This window comes from Macaca fascicularis, chromosome 1 (assembly GCF_037993035.2).
Source record: "Macaca fascicularis isolate 582-1 chromosome 1, T2T-MFA8v1.1".
Classification (NCBI taxonomy): domain Eukaryota; kingdom Metazoa; phylum Chordata; class Mammalia; order Primates; family Cercopithecidae; genus Macaca; species Macaca fascicularis.
Genome location: NC_088375.1, coordinates 225,612,007 through 225,618,006, shown reverse-complemented (window position 1 = coordinate 225,618,006; position 6,000 = coordinate 225,612,007).

The following is a 6,000-nucleotide window of genomic DNA, read 5'->3' as shown; positions in this document are numbered from 1 at the left end:
CTCCATCTCAAAAAAATAAAAATAAATAAATAGATACACTGAACATCATCAGGATTAAACAAAAATCAATAGCTACGCTGAACATCATGGGAGTTAAACACTTTTAAGCTTTAAAGGACACCATCAAGAAAGTGAAAAGACAATCCACAGAATGGGAGAAAATTTTTGCAAATCATACATTTGGTAAGTGATTTGTATCTAGAATGTGTAAAGAACTCTAACAACTCAATTAAAAAAGACAAAAAAAAATCCTGAAAAAGGGGGCAGGTGCAGTGGCTCACGCCTGTAATCCCAGCACTCTGGGAAGTCGACGTGGGTGGATCACTTGAGCTCAGGTGCTCCAGACCAGCCTGGGCAACATGGCAAAATCCCATCTCTACAAAAAATACAAAAATCAGCCAGGTGTGGTGGCGTGCACCTGAAGTCCCAGCTACCATGGAGGCTGAGGTGGGAGGATGGCTTGAGCCCCTGGGTGGCTGCTGTTGCAGTGAGCGGAGAGTCCACCACTGCACTCGAGCCTGGGTGACAGAGCCAGACCCTGTCTCCAAAAAAAAAAAGAAAAAAAAAAAGACTCCTTCTCTTAAGAAATAAAGAAAACTGGGCAAAGAATTTGACTAGATATTTCTCCAAGAAGACACTCAATGGCCAATAAACACATGAAAAGATGATCAACACCACAGGCCATCAGGGACATGAAAGCAAAATGACAATTAACTCCCACTTCATACCCACTAGGATAGCTATAATAAAAAAGTCGGGGCCAGGCATGATGGCTCACCCTGTAATCCTAGCACTTTGGGAGGCCAAGGCGGGCAGATCACTTGAGGTCAGGAGTTCAAAACCAGCCTGGCCAACATGGTGAAACCCCATCTGTACTAAAAATACAAAAAAACTAGCCAGGCGTGGTGGTGCACACCTTTAATTCCAGCTACTTGGGAGGCTGTGGCAGGAGAATCACTTGAACCTGGGAGGCAGAGGTTGTAGTGAGCCAAGATCGTGCCACTGCACTCCTGCCTGGGTGATGGAGCGAAACTGTCTAAAAAAAAAAAAAGTCAGGCAATAGTAAGTGTTGGTGAGGATGTGGGGAAACTGGAACCCCTGTACACTGCTGTTGAGAACAGAGAATGGTGCTGTAACTTTGGAAAACAGTCTGGCAGTTCCTGAAAAGGCTAAACATAGAATTACCAGCTGAAGGGCCAGGTGCAGTGGCTCACACCTGTAATCCCAGTACTTTGGGGGACTGAGGCAGGTGGATAACCTGAGGTCAGGAGTTTGAGAGCGGCCTGGCCAATATGGTAAAACCGTGCCTCTACTAAAAAAAAAAAAAAAAAAAAAAAAAATTATCTAGGCATAGTGGCAGGTGCCTGTAATCCCAGCGACTCGGGAGGCTGAAGCAGGAGAATTACTTGAACACGGGAGGCAGAGGTTGCAGTGAGCCGAGATCTCGCCACTGCACTCCAGCCTGGGTGACAGAGCAAGACTGTCTCAAAAAAAAAAAAAGAATTACCAGCTGACCCAGTTCTTCCACTCACGGTACACACCCAAGAAAAATGAAAACATCTATAGAAAAACATATACACACATATTCATAACTACATTATTCATAACAGTAAAAAGCAGAAACAACCCAAATGTTCATCAATCAATGAATGGATCAACAAAATGTGGTGTATATCCATATAATTAAATATGATTTAGCAATGAAAACCAACAAAGCAGCCGGGTGAAGTGGCTCACGCCTATAATCCCAGCACTTTGGGAGGTTGAGGCGGGCAGATCACTTGATGCCAGGAGTTCAAGACCAGCCTGGCAAGCATGACAAGACCCTGTCTCTACTAAAAATACAAAAATTAACTGGGCATGGTGCATATGCCTGTAATCCCAGTTACTGAGGAGGCTGATGGCTGAGAATCACTTGGACCCAGGAGGCAGAGGTTGCAGTGAGCCAAGATCAGGCCACTGCATGCCAGCCTGAGCGACAGAGCGACACTGTCTCAAAAAAAAAAGGAACGAAGTAGTGATACACGATACAACATCAGCTCTGAAAACATTATATAGACACACATATATGCCTGTGTCTGTATATAACATATTTAGCCACAAACGGCCATATATTGTATGATTCATTTAGATGAAATGTCGGCAATAGGCAAATCCAGAGAGACAGGAAATAGATTAGTGATTGCCTAGGGCCTAGAGGGTGGGAGAAGAATGGGGAGTGACTGCTAATGGGTATAGGGTTTCTTGTCAGGGTGACAAAAATATTGTAAACTTGATTGTGGTGATGGTTGCAAAACTCTGTGAATACATTAAAAACCATTAAATTGCACACTTTCAATGAGTAGGTTGCATAGTAGGTGAGTTTTCTCTCAATACAGCTATTATGAAAAATTGTGGGCCCAGCGCAGTGGCTCATGCCTATAATCTCAGCACTTTGGGAGGCCAACGCGGGCAGATCACCTGAGGTCAGGAGTTCGAGACCAGCCTGGCCAACATGGTGAAACCCCGTCTCTACTAAAATGTACAAAAATGAGGCAGGCGTGGTGAAGGGCACCTGTAATCTCAGCTATTTGGGAGGCTGAGGCAGGAAAATTACTGGAACCCAGGAGGTGGAGGTTGCAGTGAGCTGAGACTGCGCCACTGCACTCCAGCCTGGGCGACAGAGCGAGACTCTGCCTCAAAAAAAAAAAAAAAAAAGAAAAGAAAAAGAAAGCAGAGAGACTACCCCAGCTGGGTCAGAGAGATGACCCTGAAAAAGGCACAGGGGAGAGAGAAATCACTGGACCTCCCATTGCTGGCTTTGAAGGTGGAAGAAAGGGGACACAAGCCAAGGAGCGTGGTACCCTCTAGAAGCTGAGAATGGCCTTCAGCTGAAGTCAGCAAAGAAACGGGGATTTCCGTCCTAAAACCACAAATACTGAATTATGCCTTGATCAGAAATGGCTCCTCCGGATAGGAATTTAGGCTGACCCATTATTTTAGCCTGGTAAGACCCAAGTTCTGACCTCCAGAATTGTAAGATAAAAAATTTGCGTTGTTTAAGCCACTAAATGGTGGTATATTGTTATGGCAACAATGGAAACCATTGCATAACTACTTCATGTGGACTTTAGGAAGCTAATCTTAAAAATAAAAAAGTCCTGTCACAATGGCTCGTGCCTGTAATCCTTGCACTTTGGGAGGTCGGGGTGGGAGGATACCTTGAGCCTAGGAGTTAGAGGCCAGTCTGGGCAACATAGTGAGAGCCTATCTCTACAAAAACAACAACAAGAAAGAAAGAAAAAAATTAGCCAGGGATGGTGGCGTACACCTGTAGTCTCAGGTACCAGGAGGCTAAGGTAAGGGGATCACTTGAGCCAGGAGGTTGAAGCTGCAGTGAGCTATGATCGTGCCACTACACTCCAGCCTGGGTGACACAGTGAGATTCTGTCTTAAAAAATAAAATAAAAAAATTTAAAAAGAGGCTCCTCATCTCTGAGGATGAAAAGATCTACCAGTGGCTGAAAAATCTCTACCTGTTCCCCTCCCTCTCCACCTCCTGCGAGAAGCAAGAGGAAGCCAGCAGAGCTGCCTTAGGGAGTGACACCTGAAAATAGAAGCTGCAACGGGATTTTATTTCTAACTCCACAGGCATCTCTGTGAGTCATTCATCTCTCTGGATCTCACTTTCCACGTCTGTAAAGCAGGCTGAATTCACCCTGATTTCTGCCTACCCCACAGTTAAAGGGCTACGAAGAAAAAATCCCCCCAAATCTGCTTCATAAATAGAGCCCCAGGGTGCTCCTTATAAAGCAAGAGATAAACCACAGACAGAATTCTGGCCACAGGACACCCCCAGCCCCACCCATGGGGCATCATTCCTTTCTCCCTGCTTCCTTCATTCTCTTGGCTTCCTTCACGGGGTTTTGGGCACACCTTGTCCCTTGTAGCTGCTGTTAGCACAGAAACGAGAAAAGCTTCAGACAGGCAAAGGTGCGGAAACCAATGCCAGGGCCCACAGGGACAAGGTTTTAGATTTTTGTGTTTTGGGTGGCAGTACTCTCACACCAGGATGATTGGGGCTTAGCACGACTTAATCGTCTTCATGATGGAAAGAAAGCAAAGCAATTGATTGCCCAGAGAAAACTAGAAGATATGGAGGCGGGATGAGACTGAGGTGAAGGTAAGGCGAGGAAAGACAGGCAGAAAAATGAAACATCTCAGGGTGGTGTGGGAGTGGACATAGTGTTAGGAGGACATTGTGACACCCTAGGCTAGTTCCCTCCTCAGACCTCACCCCAACGTTACCTAATCAGATGAATGTTTTCTTAGTAAGCAGGTTACAACTGACTTGGTTTGGGGCTTTTTTTTTTTTTTTTATGAGACTGAGTTTCACTCTTGTTGCCTAGGCTGGAATGCTCACTGCAACCTCCACCTCCCGGGTTCAAGCTATTCTCCTGCCTCAGCCTACTAAGTCGCTGGGATTACAGGCATGCGCCACCACACCCAGTTAATTTTGTATTTTTAGTAGAGACGGGGTTTCACCATATCGGTCAGTCTGGTCTCGAACTCCCGACCTCAGGTGATCCACCCCCCTCGGCCTCCTAAAGTGCTGGGATTATAGGCGTGAGCCACTGCACCTGGCTTTTTTGTTTTTTGACACAGTTTCACCCTGTTGCCCAGGCTGGAGTGCAATGGCGTTATCTCGGCTCACTGCAACCTCTGCATCCTGGATTCAAGCGATTCTTGTGCCTCAGTCACTCCAGTAGCTAGGACTACAGGCGCGCCACCACACCCGGCCTTTTTTTTTTTTTTTTTTTTGTAGTAGATATGGGGTTTCATCATGTTGGCCAGGCTGGTCTTGAAATACTGACCTCAGGGGATCCACCCGCCTCGGCTTCCCAAAGTGTTGGGATTACAGGCATGAGCCACCGCACCTGGCCTGGGGCTATTTTTAAAGAAGCCCTCAAGGTAGCAGGTCACCCTCTGATGGCCACATGGAGATCTGAGAAACAACCCCCAGGTCATGCCTCTGGATACCTGCCTACTCCTATCTGTGCCTTCCTGGGCCCCCGTTTTCAGAGCTATGTGGGTGCCTGACACACTCAGGGCCACAGAATATGGGAAGGGCTCTAGGCCAAGAGTCCCGGCATCATTTGAGTCAGCTCTGGCCGGCTCCTGCCCTAAGCCCTCCTGCTCACTTCCAGCTGTGGAGGTAGCCCAGAGAATGCCTGGCTCCCTGACTCCTCCCTCCGCCAGGCCCACTCAGTGTGACCTAAATCCTTGCCAAGGCTTGGCAGTCCTCTGCGGGCGCCCGGATGGCCCCTGGCCTTGGTGACAGTGAGGCCCAGCCCCCCTCGGCTCCCAGCCTTCCCGGAACCCCTTGCCTAACATCCTGTGTGGTAATCATGCCTGTTGGCCCCACTCAGTCCTGCCGGCCACTGCCAAGTTCCCTCTGCTAGTTCCAGATGCTCCCACCTCTAATGGAACCATCAGGAAATAAAAAGCTGCAGCACATTTTCTCTCTCAGGTCGGAATCTCCTCCCAGCACTTTGGGAGGCCAAGGTGGGAGAAACACCTGGGCCCAGGAGTTCAAGACCAGCCTGGGCAACAAAGTGAGACCCCCGTTTCTACAAAATGTTGGAAACCTAGGCGTGGTGGCGAACGTCTGCGATCTCAGTTACTTGGGAGGCTGAGGCGGGAGGATCACTCGAGCCGGGGAGGTGGAGGCTGCAGTGAGCTGTGATAGCGCCACTGCACTCCAGCCTGGGTGACAGGAGACCCTGTCTCAAAAAAAAAAAGAAAAAGAAAAAAAGTGGGGAGCGGGTTGGGGGGGAGGAGGAGGGCCACATACTACCTGATAATGGTGGGGGACAGGAAGGGGACTGAGGGCTCTGAGAGGCAGCTGGTCCCGTTTTCTCACTTAAATACCTCTCACCCTACAGAGAAGCCCTGATTCCATTTGCTGTCTTTCTTAGCAACGTCTTAGCAAACGTCTTCCATTTGTCACACGGGTCCAAG